The 13,216-nt window shown below is 45.6% G+C and overlaps 30 non-coding genes across 30 annotated transcripts; all 30 read left to right on the plus strand.

Annotated features, from left to right (window-relative positions):
- Nucleotides 1-696: 696 nt before the first annotated feature.
- Nucleotides 697-778, plus strand: trnas-cga (transfer RNA serine (anticodon CGA)). Its single transcript has one exon. It is a non-coding gene; the product is annotated as a tRNA-Ser (tRNA).
- A 176-nt stretch (nucleotides 779-954) lies between these two features.
- trnas-uga (transfer RNA serine (anticodon UGA)) lies at nucleotides 955-1,036 on the plus strand. Its single transcript has one exon. It is a non-coding gene; the product is annotated as a tRNA-Ser (tRNA).
- A 176-nt stretch (nucleotides 1,037-1,212) lies between these two features.
- trnas-uga (transfer RNA serine (anticodon UGA)) lies at nucleotides 1,213-1,294 on the plus strand. The gene has a single exon. It is a non-coding gene; the product is annotated as a tRNA-Ser (tRNA).
- A 176-nt stretch (nucleotides 1,295-1,470) lies between these two features.
- On the plus strand, nucleotides 1,471-1,552 carry trnas-uga (transfer RNA serine (anticodon UGA)). The gene has a single exon. It is a non-coding gene; the product is annotated as a tRNA-Ser (tRNA).
- A 177-nt stretch (nucleotides 1,553-1,729) lies between these two features.
- Nucleotides 1,730-1,811, plus strand: trnas-aga (transfer RNA serine (anticodon AGA)). The gene has a single exon. It is a non-coding gene; the product is annotated as a tRNA-Ser (tRNA).
- A 623-nt stretch (nucleotides 1,812-2,434) lies between these two features.
- Nucleotides 2,435-2,516, plus strand: trnas-cga (transfer RNA serine (anticodon CGA)). Its single transcript has one exon. It is a non-coding gene; the product is annotated as a tRNA-Ser (tRNA).
- A 177-nt stretch (nucleotides 2,517-2,693) lies between these two features.
- trnas-uga (transfer RNA serine (anticodon UGA)) lies at nucleotides 2,694-2,776 on the plus strand. Its single transcript has one exon. It is a non-coding gene; the product is annotated as a tRNA-Ser (tRNA).
- A 176-nt stretch (nucleotides 2,777-2,952) lies between these two features.
- trnas-uga (transfer RNA serine (anticodon UGA)) lies at nucleotides 2,953-3,034 on the plus strand. Its single transcript has one exon. It is a non-coding gene; the product is annotated as a tRNA-Ser (tRNA).
- A 176-nt stretch (nucleotides 3,035-3,210) lies between these two features.
- trnas-uga (transfer RNA serine (anticodon UGA)) lies at nucleotides 3,211-3,292 on the plus strand. The gene has a single exon. It is a non-coding gene; the product is annotated as a tRNA-Ser (tRNA).
- Nucleotides 3,293-4,173: 881 nt separating this feature from the next.
- On the plus strand, nucleotides 4,174-4,255 carry trnas-cga (transfer RNA serine (anticodon CGA)). Its single transcript has one exon. It is a non-coding gene; the product is annotated as a tRNA-Ser (tRNA).
- Nucleotides 4,256-4,432: 177 nt separating this feature from the next.
- trnas-uga (transfer RNA serine (anticodon UGA)) lies at nucleotides 4,433-4,515 on the plus strand. The gene has a single exon. It is a non-coding gene; the product is annotated as a tRNA-Ser (tRNA).
- A 176-nt stretch (nucleotides 4,516-4,691) lies between these two features.
- On the plus strand, nucleotides 4,692-4,773 carry trnas-uga (transfer RNA serine (anticodon UGA)). The gene has a single exon. It is a non-coding gene; the product is annotated as a tRNA-Ser (tRNA).
- Nucleotides 4,774-4,949: 176 nt separating this feature from the next.
- On the plus strand, nucleotides 4,950-5,031 carry trnas-uga (transfer RNA serine (anticodon UGA)). The gene has a single exon. It is a non-coding gene; the product is annotated as a tRNA-Ser (tRNA).
- An 881-nt stretch (nucleotides 5,032-5,912) lies between these two features.
- Nucleotides 5,913-5,994, plus strand: trnas-cga (transfer RNA serine (anticodon CGA)). The gene has a single exon. It is a non-coding gene; the product is annotated as a tRNA-Ser (tRNA).
- Nucleotides 5,995-6,428: 434 nt separating this feature from the next.
- trnas-uga (transfer RNA serine (anticodon UGA)) lies at nucleotides 6,429-6,510 on the plus strand. The gene has a single exon. It is a non-coding gene; the product is annotated as a tRNA-Ser (tRNA).
- Nucleotides 6,511-6,686: 176 nt separating this feature from the next.
- On the plus strand, nucleotides 6,687-6,768 carry trnas-uga (transfer RNA serine (anticodon UGA)). Its single transcript has one exon. It is a non-coding gene; the product is annotated as a tRNA-Ser (tRNA).
- Nucleotides 6,769-6,945: 177 nt separating this feature from the next.
- Nucleotides 6,946-7,027, plus strand: trnas-aga (transfer RNA serine (anticodon AGA)). The gene has a single exon. It is a non-coding gene; the product is annotated as a tRNA-Ser (tRNA).
- Nucleotides 7,028-7,650: 623 nt separating this feature from the next.
- Nucleotides 7,651-7,732, plus strand: trnas-cga (transfer RNA serine (anticodon CGA)). Its single transcript has one exon. It is a non-coding gene; the product is annotated as a tRNA-Ser (tRNA).
- A 177-nt stretch (nucleotides 7,733-7,909) lies between these two features.
- trnas-uga (transfer RNA serine (anticodon UGA)) lies at nucleotides 7,910-7,992 on the plus strand. Its single transcript has one exon. It is a non-coding gene; the product is annotated as a tRNA-Ser (tRNA).
- A 176-nt stretch (nucleotides 7,993-8,168) lies between these two features.
- trnas-uga (transfer RNA serine (anticodon UGA)) lies at nucleotides 8,169-8,250 on the plus strand. Its single transcript has one exon. It is a non-coding gene; the product is annotated as a tRNA-Ser (tRNA).
- A 176-nt stretch (nucleotides 8,251-8,426) lies between these two features.
- On the plus strand, nucleotides 8,427-8,508 carry trnas-uga (transfer RNA serine (anticodon UGA)). Its single transcript has one exon. It is a non-coding gene; the product is annotated as a tRNA-Ser (tRNA).
- A 1,122-nt stretch (nucleotides 8,509-9,630) lies between these two features.
- trnas-uga (transfer RNA serine (anticodon UGA)) lies at nucleotides 9,631-9,712 on the plus strand. The gene has a single exon. It is a non-coding gene; the product is annotated as a tRNA-Ser (tRNA).
- Nucleotides 9,713-9,888: 176 nt separating this feature from the next.
- Nucleotides 9,889-9,970, plus strand: trnas-uga (transfer RNA serine (anticodon UGA)). Its single transcript has one exon. It is a non-coding gene; the product is annotated as a tRNA-Ser (tRNA).
- A 364-nt stretch (nucleotides 9,971-10,334) lies between these two features.
- trnas-cga (transfer RNA serine (anticodon CGA)) lies at nucleotides 10,335-10,416 on the plus strand. Its single transcript has one exon. It is a non-coding gene; the product is annotated as a tRNA-Ser (tRNA).
- Nucleotides 10,417-10,852: 436 nt separating this feature from the next.
- On the plus strand, nucleotides 10,853-10,934 carry trnas-uga (transfer RNA serine (anticodon UGA)). The gene has a single exon. It is a non-coding gene; the product is annotated as a tRNA-Ser (tRNA).
- Nucleotides 10,935-11,110: 176 nt separating this feature from the next.
- Nucleotides 11,111-11,192, plus strand: trnas-uga (transfer RNA serine (anticodon UGA)). Its single transcript has one exon. It is a non-coding gene; the product is annotated as a tRNA-Ser (tRNA).
- Nucleotides 11,193-11,626: 434 nt separating this feature from the next.
- On the plus strand, nucleotides 11,627-11,708 carry trnas-uga (transfer RNA serine (anticodon UGA)). The gene has a single exon. It is a non-coding gene; the product is annotated as a tRNA-Ser (tRNA).
- Nucleotides 11,709-12,519: 811 nt separating this feature from the next.
- trnas-cga (transfer RNA serine (anticodon CGA)) lies at nucleotides 12,520-12,601 on the plus strand. Its single transcript has one exon. It is a non-coding gene; the product is annotated as a tRNA-Ser (tRNA).
- Nucleotides 12,602-12,778: 177 nt separating this feature from the next.
- trnas-uga (transfer RNA serine (anticodon UGA)) lies at nucleotides 12,779-12,860 on the plus strand. Its single transcript has one exon. It is a non-coding gene; the product is annotated as a tRNA-Ser (tRNA).
- Nucleotides 12,861-13,036: 176 nt separating this feature from the next.
- trnas-uga (transfer RNA serine (anticodon UGA)) lies at nucleotides 13,037-13,118 on the plus strand. Its single transcript has one exon. It is a non-coding gene; the product is annotated as a tRNA-Ser (tRNA).
- Nucleotides 13,119-13,216: the final 98 nt, after the last annotated feature.

The raw sequence follows: 13,216 nt of genomic DNA on the forward strand, positions 1-13,216 counted from the left end.
GCCGAGAGGTTAAGGCGATGGACTTGACATCCATTGGGTTCTCCCCGCGCAGGTTCGAACCCTGCCGACTACGTGATACTTTGTCTGTTTCCTCCAAGTATTGTGTCTTTGAGAAGCTTTGTTTGAGTTCAATGTCTTCTCTAACTTCAGGTGCAGCACACATCCAGATTTTCTAGCTGGATGCATTCTACCTGGTGTACTCTACCCTTCACATCCAGCCAAAAAAATAGCATGCTACTCGCTAAATGGGATAGTCGTGGCCGAGAGGTTAAGACGATGGACTTGAAATCCATTGGGGTCTCCCCGCGCAGGTTCGAACCCTGCCGACTACGTGATGCTTTGTTTGCTTCAAGCATTAGGTCGTGAAGCAACTCTGTTTGAGCACATTTTCATCTCTAACTTCAGATTCAGCACACATCTAGAATTTCCAGCTGGGTTAATTTTTCCTGGTGTACTGTACCCTTCACATCCAGTCTAGAAAATAGCATCCTACTTTCTGAATCACATTGTTGTGGCCAAGAGGTTAAGGTGATTGACTTGAAATCCATTGGGTTTTACCTGCGCAGGTTAAAACCCTGCTGTCTACTCTATCTTCAGGTGCAGCACACATCTAGATTTTATAGCTGGGTGCATTGTACCTGGTGAACTCTAGCCTACACTTCCAGGCAAAAAATAGCATGCTGCTCACTAAATGGGGTAGTCGTGGCCGAGAGGTTAAGGCGATGGACTCGAAATCCATTGGGGTTTCCCCGCGCAGGTTCGAACCCTGCCGACTACGTGGTGGTTTGTCTGTTTGCTACATGCATTTTTTCTTTCAGGAGCTTTGTTTGAGCTCATTGTCTTCTCTAACTTCATATGCAGAACACATCTAAATTTTGTAGCTGGATGCTTTGTACCTGGTGTACTCTACCCTACACATCCAGCCAAAAAATAGCATGCTGCTTACCAAATGTGGTAGTCGTGGCCAAGAGGTTAAGGCGATGGACTTGAAATCCATTGGGGTCTCCCCGCGCAGGTTCGAACCCTGCTGACTACGTGATACTTTGTCTGTTTCTTCCAAGCATTGTGTCTTTGAGGAGCTTTGTTTGAGTTCAATGTCTTCTCTAACTTCAGGTGCAGCACACATCCAGATTTTGTAGCTGGATGCATTCTACCTGGTGTACTCTACCCTACACATCCAGCCAAAAAATAGCATGCTGCTCACTAAACGGGGTAGTCGTGGCCGAGAGGTTAAGGCGATGGACTTGAAATCCATTGGGGTCTACCCGCGCAGGTTCGAACCCTGCCGACTACGTGGTGGTTTGTCTATTTGCTACAAGCATTTTTTCTTTCAGGTGCTTTGTTTGAGCTCATTATCTTCTCTAACTTCATATGCAGAACACATCTAAATTTTGTAGCTGGATGCTTTGTACCTGGTGTACTCTACCCTACACATCCAGCCAAAAAATAGCATGCTGCTTACCAAATGTGGTAGTCGTGGCCGAGAGGTTAAGGCGATGGACTTGAAATCCATTGGGGTCTCCCCGCGCAGGTTCGAACCCTGCCGACTACGTGATACTTTGTCTGTTTCCTCAAAGTATTGTGTCTTTGAGCAGCTTTGTTTGAGTTCAATGTCTTCTCTAACTTCAGGTGCAGCACACATCCAGATTTTCTAGCTGGATGCATTCTACCTGGTGTACTCTACCCTTCACATCCAGCCAAAAAAATAGCATGCTACTCGCTAAATGGGATAGTCGTGGCCGAGAGGTTAAGGCGATGGACTAGAAATCCATTGTGGTCTCCCCGCGCAGGTTCGAACCCTGCCGACTACGTGATACTTTGTCTGTTTCCTCCAAGTATTGTGTCTTTGAGAAGCTTTGTTTGAGTTCAATGTCTTCTCTAACTTCAGGTGCAGCACACATCCAGATTTTCTAGCTGGATGAATTCTACCTGGTGTACTCTACCCTTCACATCCAGCCAAAAGAATAGCATGCTACTCGCTAAATGGGATAGTCGTGGCCGAGAGGTTAAGACGATGGACTTGAAATCCATTGGGGTCTCCCCGCGCAGGTTCGAACCCTGCCAACTACGTGATGCTTTGTTTGCTTCAAGCGTTAGGTCGTGAAGCAACTTTGTTTAAGCACATTTTCATCTCTAACTTCAGATTCAGCACACATCTAGAATTTCCAGCTGGGTTAATTTTTCCTGGTGTACTGTACCCTTCACATCCAGTCTAGAAAATAGCATCCTACTTTCTGAATGACATTGTTGTGGCCAAGAGGTTAAGGTGATTGACTTGAAATCCATTGGGTTTTACCTGCGCAGGTTAAAACCCTGCTGTCTACTCTATCTTCAGGTGCAGCACACATCTAGATTTTATAGCTGGGTGCATTGTACCTGGTGAACTCTAGCCTACACATCCAGCCAAAAAATAGCATGCTGCTCACTAAATGGGGTAGTCGTGGCCGAGAGGTTAAGGCGATGGACTCGAAATCCATTGGGGTTTCCCCGCGCAGGTTCGAACCCTGACGACTACGTGGTGGTTTGTCTGTTTGCTACATGCATTTTTTCTTTCAGGAGCTTTGTTTGAGCTCATTGTCTTCTCTAACTTCAGATGCAGCACACATCTAAATTTTGTAGCCGGGTCCATTCTACCTGGTGTAATCTACCCTTTACATCCAGCCAAAAAAATAGCTTGCTGCTCAATAAATGGGGTAGTCGTGGCCGAGAGGTTAAGGCGATGGACTTGAAATCCATTGGGGTTTCCCTCGCGCAGGTTCAAACCCTGCCGACTACGTGGTGGTTTGTCTGTTTGCTACAAGCATTTTTTCTTTCAGGTGCTTTGTTTGAGCTCATTATCTTCTCTAACTTCATATGCAGAACACATCTAAATTTTGTAGCTGGATGCTTTGTACCTGGTGTACTCTACCCTACACATCCAGCCAAAAAATATTATGCTGCTTACCAAATGTGGTAGTCGTTGCCGAGAGGTTAAGGCGATGGACTTGAAATCCATTGGGGTCTCCCCGCGCAGGTTCGAACCCTGCCGACTACGTGATACTTTGTCTGTTTCCTCCAAGTATTGTGTCTTTGAGAAGCTTTGTTTGAGTTCAATGTCTTCTCTAACTTCAGGTGCAGCACACATCCAGATTTTGTAGCTGGATGCTTTGTACCTGGTGACCTCTACCCTTCACATCAAGCCAAAAAATAGCATGCTGCTCGCTAAATAGGGTAGTCGTGGCCGAGAGGTTAAGGCGATGGACTTGAAATCCATTGGGGTCTCCCCGCGCAGGTTCAAACCCTGCCGACTATGTGGTGGTTTGTCTATTTGCTACAAGCATTTTTTCTTTCAGGTGCTTTGTTTGAGCTCATTATCTTCTCTAACTTCATATGCAGAACACATCTAAATTTTGTAGCTTGATGCTTTGTACCTGGTGTACTCTACCCTACACATCCAGCCAAAAAATAGCATCCTGCTTACCAAATGTGGTAGTCGTAGCCGAGAGGTTAAGGCGATGGACTTGACATCCATTGGGTTCTCCCCGCGCAGGTTCGAACCCTGCCGACTACGTGATACTTTGTCTGTTTCCTCCAAGTATTGTGTCTTTGAGAAGCTTTGTTTGAGTTCAATGTCTTCTCTAACTTCAGGTGCAGCACACATCCAGATTTTCTAGCTGGATGCATTCTACCTGTTGTACTCTACCCTTCACATCCAGCCAAAAAAATAGCATGCTACTCGCTAAATGGGATAGTCGTGGCCGAGAGGTTAAGACGATGGACTTGAAATCCATTGGGGTCTCCCCGCGCAGGTTCGAACCCTGCCAACTACGTGATGCTTTGTTTGCTTCAAGCGTTAGGTCGTGAAGCAACTTTGTTTAAGCACATTTTCATCTCTAACTTCAGATTCAGCACACATCTAGAATTTCCAGCTGGGTTAATTTTTCCTGGTGTACTGTACCCTTCACATCCAGTCTAGAAAATAGCATCCTACTTTCTGAATGACATTGTTGTGGCCAAGAGGTTAAGGTGATTGACTTGAAATCCATTGGGTTTTACCTGCGCAGGTTAAAACCCTGCTGTCTACTCTATCTTCAGGTGCAGCACACATCTAGATTTTATAGCTGGGTGCATTGTACCTGGTGAACTCTAGCCTACACATCCAGCCAAAAAATAGCATGCTGCTCACTAAATGGGGTAGTCGTGGCCGAGAGGTTAAGGCGATGGACTCGAAATCCATTGGGGTTTCCCCGCGCAGGTTCGAACCCTGCCGACTACGTGGTGGTTTGTCTGTTTGCTACATGCATTTTTTCTTTCAGGAGCTTTGTTTGAGCTCATTGTCTTCTCTAACTTCAGATGCAGCACACATCTAAATTTTGTAGCCGGGTCCATTCTACCTGGTGTAATCTACCCTTTACATCCAGCCAAAAAAATAGCTTGCTGCTCAATAAATGGGGTAGTCGTGGCCGAGAGGTTAAGGCGATGGACTTGAAATCCATTGGGGTTTCCCTCGCGCAGGTTCAAACCCTGCCGACTACGTGGTGGTTTGTCTGTTTGCTACAAGCATTTTTTCTTTCAGGTGCTTTGTTTGAGCTCATTATCTTCTCTAACTTCATATGCAGAACACATCTAAATTTTGTAGCTGGATGCTTTGTACCTGGTGTACTCTACCCTACACATCCAGCCAAAAAATATTATGCTGCTTACCAAATGTGGTAGTCGTTGCCGAGAGGTTAAGGCGATGGACTTGAAATCCATTGGGGTCTCCCCGCGCAGGTTCGAACCCTGCCGACTACGTGATACTTTGTCTGTTTCCTCCAAGTATTGTGTCTTTGAGAAGCTTTGTTTGAGTTCAATGTCTTCTCTAACTTCAGGTGCAGCACACATCCAGATTTTGTAGCTGGATGCTTTGTACCTGGTGACCTCTACCCTTCACATCAAGCCAAAAAATAGCATGCTGCTCGCTAAATGGGGTAGTCGTGGCCGAGAGGTTAAGGCGATGGACTTGAAATCCATTGGGGTCTCCCCGCGCAGGTTCAAACCCTGCCGACTATGTGGTGGTTTGTCTATTTGCTACAAGCATTTTTTCTTTCAGGTGCTTTGTTTGAGCTCATTATCTTCTCTAACTTCATATGCAGAACACATCTAAATTTTGTAGCTTGATGCTTTGTACCTGGTGTACTCTACCCTACACATCCAGCCAAAAAATAGCATGCTGCTTACCAAATGTGGTAGTCGTAGCCGAGAGGTTAAGGCGATGGACTTGACATCCATTGGGTTCTCCCCGCGCAGGTTCGAACCCTGCCGACTACGTGATACTTTGTCTGTTTCCTCCAAGTATTGTGTCTTTGAGAAGCTTTGTTTGAGTTCAATGTCTTCTCTAACTTCAGGTGCAGCACACATCCAGATTTTCTAGCTGGATGCATTCTACCTGGTGTACTCTACCCTTCACATCCAGCCAAAAAAATAGCATGCTACTCGCTAAATGGGATAGTCGTGGCCGAGAGGTTAAGACGATGGACTTGAAATCCATTGGGGTCTCCCCGCGCAGGTTCGAACCCTGCCGACTACGTGATGCTTTGTTTGCTTCAAGCATTAGGTCGTGAAGCAACTCTGTTTGAGCACATTTTCATCTCTAACTTCAGATTCAGCACACATCTAGAATTTCCAGCTGGGTTAATTTTTCCTGGTGTACTGTACCCTTCACATCCAGTCTAGAAAATAGCATCCTACTTTCTGAATCACATTGTTGTGGCCAAGAGGTTAAGGTGATTGACTTGAAATCCATTGGGTTTTACCTGCGCAGGTTAAAACCCTGCTGTCTACTCTATCTTCAGGTGCAGCACACATCTAGATTTTATAGCTGGGTGCATTGTACCTGGTGAACTCTAGCCTACACTTCCAGGCAAAAAATAGCATGCTGCTCACTAAATGGGGTAGTCGTGGCCGAGAGGTTAAGGCGATGGACTCGAAATCCATTGGGGTTTCCCCGCGCAGGTTCGAACCCTGCCGACTACGTGGTGGTTTGTCTGTTTGCTACATGCATTTTTTCTTTCAGGAGCTTTGTTTGAGCTCATTGTCTTCTCTAACTTCATATGCAGAACACATCTAAATTTTGTAGCTGGATGCTTTGTACCTGGTGTACTCTACCCTACACATCCAGCCAAAAAATAGCATGCTGCTTACCAAATGTGGTAGTCGTGGCCAAGAGGTTAAGGCGATGGACTTGAAATCCATTGGGGTCTCCCAGCGCAGGTTCGAACCCTGCTGACTACGTGATACTTTGTCTGTTTCTTCCAAGCATTGTGTCTTTGAGGAGCTTTGTTTGAGTTCAATGTCTTCTCTAACTTCAGGTGCAGCACACATCCAGATTTTGTAGCTGGATGCATTCTACCTGGTGTACTCTACCCTACACATCCAGCCAAAAAATAGCATGCTGCTCACTAAACGGGGTAGTCGTGGCCGAGAGGTTAAGGCGATGGACTTGAAATCCATTGGGGTCTACCCGCGCAGGTTCGAACCCTGCCGACTACGTGGTGGTTTGTCTATTTGCTACAAGCATTTTTTCTTTCAGGTGCTTTGTTTGAGCTCATTATCTTCTCTAACTTCATATGCAGAACACATCTAAATTTTGTAGCTGGATGCTTTGTACCTGGTGTACTCTACCCTACACATCCAGCCAAAAAATAGCATGCTGCTTACCAAATGTGGTAGTCGTGGCCGAGAGGTTAAGGCGATGGACTTGAAATCCATTGGGGTCTCCCCGCGCAGGTTCGAACCCTGCCGACTACGTGATACTTTGTCTGTTTCCTCAAAGTATTGTGTCTTTGAGCAGCTTTGTTTGAGTTCAATGTCTTCTCTAACTTCAGGTGCAGCACACATCCAGATTTTCTAGCTGGATGCATTCTACCTGGTGTACTCTACCCTTCACATCCAGCCAAAAAAATAGCATGCTACTCGCTAAATGGGATAGTCGTGGCCGAGAGGTTAAGGCGATGGACTAGAAATCCATTGTGGTCTCCCCGCGCAGGTTCGAACCCTGCCGACTACGTGATACTTTGTCTGTTTCCTCCAAGTATTGTGTCTTTGAGAAGCTTTGTTTGAGTTCAATGTCTTCTCTAACTTCAGGTGCAGCACACATCCAGATTTTCTAGCTGGATGAATTCTACCTGGTGTACTCTACCCTTCACATCCAGCCAAAAGAATAGCATGCTACTCGCTAAATGGGATAGTCGTGGCCGAGAGGTTAAGACGATGGACTTGAAATCCATTGGGGTCTCCCCGCGCAGGTTCGAACCCTGCCAACTACGTGATGCTTTGTTTGCTTCAAGCGTTAGGTCGTGAAGCAACTTTGTTTAAGCACATTTTCATCTCTAACTTCAGATTCAGCACACATCTAGAATTTCCAGCTGGGTTAATTTTTCCTGGTGTACTGTACCCTTCACATCCAGTCTAGAAAATAGCATCCTACTTTCTGAATGACATTGTTGTGGCCAAGAGGTTAAGGTGATTGACTTGAAATCCATTGGGTTTTACCTGCGCAGGTTAAAACCCTGCTGTCTACTCTATCTTCAGGTGCAGCACACATCTAGATTTTATAGCTGGGTGCATTGTACCTGGTGAACTCTAGCCTACACATCCAGCCAAAAAATAGCATGCTGCTCACTAAATGGGGTAGTCGTGGCCGAGAGGTTAAGGCGATGGACTCGAAATCCATTGGGGTTTCCCCGCGCAGGTTCGAACCCTGCCGACTACGTGGTGGTTTGTCTGTTTGCTACATGCATTTTTTCTTTCAGGAGCTTTGTTTGAGCTCATTGTCTTCTCTAACTTCAGATGCAGCACACATCTAAATTTTGTAGCCGGGTCCATTCTACCTGGTGTAATCTACCCTTTACATCCAGCCAAAAAAATAGCTTGCTGCTCAATAAATGGGGTAGTCGTGGCCGAGAGGTTAAGGCGATGGACTTGAAATCCATTGGGGTTTCCCTCGCGCAGGTTCAAACCCTGCCGACTACGTGGTGGTTTGTCTGTTTGCTACAAGCATTTTTTCTTTCAGGTGCTTTGTTTGAGCTCATTATCTTCTCTAACTTCATATGCAGAACACATCTAAATTTTGTAGCTGGATGCTTTGTACCTGGTGTACTCTACCCTACACATCCAGCCAAAAAATATTATGCTGCTTACCAAATGTGGTAGTCGTTGCCGAGAGGTTAAGGCGATGGACTTGAAATCCATTGGGGTCTCCCCGCGCAGGTTCGAACCCTGCCGACTACGTGATACTTTGTCTGTTTCCTCCAAGTATTGTGTCTTTGAGAAGCTTTGTTTGAGTTCAATGTCTTCTCTAACTTCAGGTGCAGCACACATCCAGATTTTGTAGCTGGATGCTTTGTACCTGGTGACCTCTACCCTTCACATCAAGCCAAAAAATAGCATGCTGCTCGCTAAATGGGGTAGTCGTGGCCGAGAGGTTAAGGCGATGGACTTGAAATCCATTGGGGTCTCCCCGCGCAGGTTCAAACCCTGCCGACTATGTGGTGGTTTGTGTATTTGCTACAAGCATTTTTTCTTTCAGGTGCTTTGTTTGAGCTCATTATCTTCTCTAACTTCATATGCAGAACACATCTAAATTTTGTAGCTTGATGCTTTGTACCTGGTGTACTCTACCCTACACATCCAGCCAAAAAATAGCATGCTGCTTACCAAATGTGGTAGTCGTAGCCGAGAGGTTAAGGCGATGGACTTGACATCCATTGGGTTCTCCCCGCGCAGGTTCGAACCCTGCCGACTACGTGATACTTTGTCTGTTTCCTCCAAGTATTGTGTCTTTGAGAAGCTTTGTTTGAGTTCAATGTCTTCTCTAACTTCAGGTGCAGCACACATCCAGATTTTCTAGCTGGATGCATTCTACCTGGTGTACTCTACCCTTCACATCCAGCCAAAAAAATAGCATGCTACTCGCTAAATGGGATAGTCGTGGCCGAGAGGTTAAGACGATGGACTTGAAATCCATTGGGGTCTCCCCGCGCAGGTTCGAACCCTGCCAACTACGTGATGCTTTGTTTGCTTCAAGCGTTAGGTCGTGAAGCAACTTTGTTTAAGCACATTTTCATCTCTAACTTCAGATTCAGCACACATCTAGAATTTCCAGCTGGGTTAATTTTTCCTGGTGTACTGTACCCTTCACATCCAGTCTAGAAAATAGCATCCTAATTTCTGAATGACATTGTTGTGGCCAAGAGGTTAAGGTGATTGACTTGAAATCCATTGGGTTTTACCTGCGCAGGTTAAAACCCTGCTGTCTACTCTATCTTCAGGTGCAGCAAACATCTAGATTTTATAGCTGGGTGCATTGTACCTGGTGAACTCTAGCCTACACTTCCAGCCAAAAAATAGCATGCTGCTCACTAAATGGGGTAGTCGTGGCCGAGAGGTTAAGGCGATGGACTCGAAATCCATTGGGGTTTCCCTGCCGACTACGTGGTGGTTTGTCTGTTTGCTAAATGCATTTTTTCTTTCAGGAGCTTTATTTGAGCTCATTGTCTTCTCTAACTTCAGATGCAGCACACATCTAAATTTTGTAGCCTGGTCCATTCTACCTGGTGTAATCTACCCTTCACATCAAGCCAAAAAATAGCATGCTGCTCGCTAAATGGGGTAGTCGTGGCCGAGAGGTTAAGGCGATGGACTTGAAATCCATTGGGGTCTCCCCGCGCAGGTTCAAACCCTGCCGACTATGTGGTGGTTTGTCTATTTGCTACAAGCATTTTTTCTTTCAGGTGCTTTATTTGAGCTCATTATCTTCTCTAACTTCATATGCAGAAAACATCTAAATTTTGTAGCTGGATGCTTTGTACCTGGTGTACTCTACCCTACACATCCAGCCAAAAAATAGCATGCTGCTTACCAAATGTGGTAGTCGTGGCCGAGAGGTTAAGGCGATGGACTTGAAATCCATTGGGGTCTCCCCGCGCAGGTTCGAACCCTGCCGACTACGTGATGCTTTGTTTGCTTCAAGCATTAGGTCGTGAAGCAACTTTGTTTGAGCACATTTTCATCTCTAACTTCAGATTCAGCACACATCTAGAATTTCCAGCTGGGTTAATTTTTCCTGGTGTACTGTACCCTTCACATCCAGTCTAGAAAATAGCATCCTACTTTCTGAATCACATTGTTGTGGCCAAGAGGTTAAGGTGATTGACTTGAAATCCATTGGGTTTTACCTGCGCAGGTTAAAACCCTGCTGTCTACTCTATCTTCAGGTGCAGCACACATCTAGATTTTATAGCTGGGTGCATTGTACCTGGTGAACTCTAGCCTACACATCCAGCCAAAAAATAGCATGCTGCTCACTAAATGGGGTAGTCGTGGCCGAGAGGTTAAGGCGATGGACTCGAAATCCAGTGGGGTTTCCCCACGCAGGTTCGAACCCTGCCGACTACGTGGTGGTCTGTCTGTTTGCTACATGCATTTTTTCTTTCAGGAGCTTTGTTTGAGCTCATTGTCTTCTCTAACTTCAGATGCAGCACACATCTAAATTTTGTAGCCTGGTCCATTCTACCTGGTGTAATCTACCCTTTACATCCAGCCAAAAAAATAGCATGCTGCTCAATAAATGGGGTAGTCGTGGCCAAGAGGTTAAGGCGATGGACTTGAAATCCATTGGGGTTTCCCTCGCGCAGGTTCAAACCCTGCCGACTACGTGGTGGTTTGTCTGTTTGCTACAAGCATTTTTTCTTTCAGGTGCTTTGTTTGAGCTCATTATCTTCTCTAACTTCATATGCAGAACACATCTAAATTTTGTAGCTGGATGCTTTGTACCTGGTGTACTCTACCCTACACATCCAGCCAAAAAATAGCATGCTGCTTACCAAATGTGGTAGTCGTGGCCGAGAGGTTAAGGCGATGGACTTGAAATCCATTGGGGTCTCCCCGCGCAGGTTCGAACCCTGCCGACTACGTGATACTTTGTCTGTTTCCTCCAAGTATTGTGTCTTTGAGAAGCTTTGTTTGAGTTCAATGTCTTCTCTAACTTCAGGTGCAGCACACATCCAGATTTTGTAGCTGGATGCTTTGTACCTGGTGACCTCTACCCTTCACATCAAGCCAAAAAATAGCATGCTGCTCGCTAAATGGGGTAGTTGTGGCCGAGAGGTTAAGGCGATGGACTTGAAATCCATTGGGGTCTCCCCGCGCAGGTTCAAACCCTGCCGACTATGTGGTGGTTTGTCTATTTGCTACAAGCATTTTTTCTTTCAGGTGCTTTGTTTGAGCTCATTATCTTCTCTAACTTCATATGCAGAACACATCTAAATTTTGTAGCTTGATGCTTTGTACCTGGTGTACTCTACCCTACACATCCAGCCAAAAAATAGCATGCTGCTTACCAAATGTGGTAGTCGTGGCCGAGAGGTTAAGGCGATGGACTTGACATCCATTGGGTTCTCCCCGTGCAGGTTCGAACCCTGCCGACTACGTGATACTTTGTCTGTTTCCTCCAAGTATTGTGTCTTTGAGAAGCTTTGTTTGAGTTCAATGTCTTCTCTAACTTCAGGTGCAGCACACATCCAGATTTTCTAGCTGGATGAATTCTACCTGGTGTACTCTACCCTACACATTCAGCCAAAAAATAGCATGCTGCTCACTAAACGGGGTAGTCGTGGCCGAGAGGTTAAGGCGATGGACTTGAAATCCATTGGGGTCTCCCCGCGCAGGTTCGAACCCTGCCGACTACGTGATGCTTTGTTTGCTTCAAGCATTAGGTCGTGAAGCAACTTTGTTTGAGCACATTTTCATCTCTAACTTCAGATTCAGCACACATCAAGATTTTCCAGCTGGGTTAATTATTCCTGGTGTAATGTGCCCTTCACATCCAGTCTAGAAAATAGCATCCTACTTTCTGAATCACATTGTTGTGGCCAAGAGGTTAAGGTGATTGACTTGAAATCCATTGGGTTTTACCTGCGCAGGTTAAAACCCTGCTGTCTACTCTATCTTCAGGTGCAGCACACATCTAGATTTTGTAGCTGTTTGCATTGTACCTGGTGTACTCTACCCTTAACATCCAGCCAAAAAAATAGCATGCTACTCGCTAAATGGGATAGTCGTGGCCAAGAGGTTAAGGCGATGGACTTGAAATCCATTGGGGTCTCCCCGCGCAGGTTCGAACCCTGCCGACTTCGTGATGCTTTGTTTGCTTCAAGCGTTAGGTCGTGAAGCAACTTTGTTTAAGCACATTTTCATCTCTAACTTCAGATTCAGCACACATCTAGAATTTCCAGCTGGTTTAATTTTTCCTGGTGTACTGTACCCTTCACATCCAGTCTAGAAAATAGCATCCTACTTTCTGAATGACATTGTTGTGGCCAAGAGGTTAAGGTGATTGACTTGAAATCCATTGGGTTTTACCTGCGCAGGTTAAAACCCTGCTGTCTACTCTATCTTCAGGTGCAGCACACATCTAGATCTTATAGCTGGGTGCATTGTACCTGGTGAACTCTAGCCTACACTTCCAGCCAAAAAATAGCATGCTGCTCACTAAATGGGGTAGTCGTGGCAGAGAGGTTAAGGCGATGGACTCGATATCCATTGGGGTTTCCCCGCGCAGGTTCGAACCCTGCCGACTACGTGGTGGTTTGTCTGTTTGCTATATGCATTTTTTCTTTCAGGAGCTTTGTTTGAGCTCATTGTCTTCTCTAACTTCAAATGCAGCACACATCTAAATTTTGTAGCCGGGTCCATTCTACCTGGTGTAATCTACCCTTTACATCCAGCCAAAAAAATAGCATGCTGCTCAATAAACGGGGTAGTCGTGGCCGAGAGGTTAAGGCGATGGACTTGAAATCCATTGGGGTTTCCCCGCGCAGGTTCAAACCCTGCCGACTACGTGGTGGTTTGTCTGTTTGCTACAAGCATTTTTTCTTTCAGGTGCTTTGTTTGAGCTCATTATCTTCTCTAACTTCATATGAAGAACACATCTAAATTTTGTAGCTGGATGCTTTGTACCTGGTGTACTCTACCCTACACATCCAGCCAAAAAATAGCATGCTGCTTACCAAATGTGGTAGTCGTGGCCGAGAGGTTAAGGCGATGGACTTGAAATCCATTGGGGTTTCCCCGCGCAGGTTCGAACCCTGCCGACTATGTGATACTTTGTCTGTTTCCTCCAAGTATTGTGTCTTTGAGAAGCTTTGTTTGAGTTCAATGTCTTCTCTAACTTCAGGTGCAGCACACATCCAGATTT

This window comes from Pseudorasbora parva, chromosome 6 (assembly GCF_024679245.1).
Source record: "Pseudorasbora parva isolate DD20220531a chromosome 6, ASM2467924v1, whole genome shotgun sequence".
Lineage (NCBI taxonomy): Eukaryota > Metazoa > Chordata > Actinopteri > Cypriniformes > Gobionidae > Pseudorasbora > Pseudorasbora parva.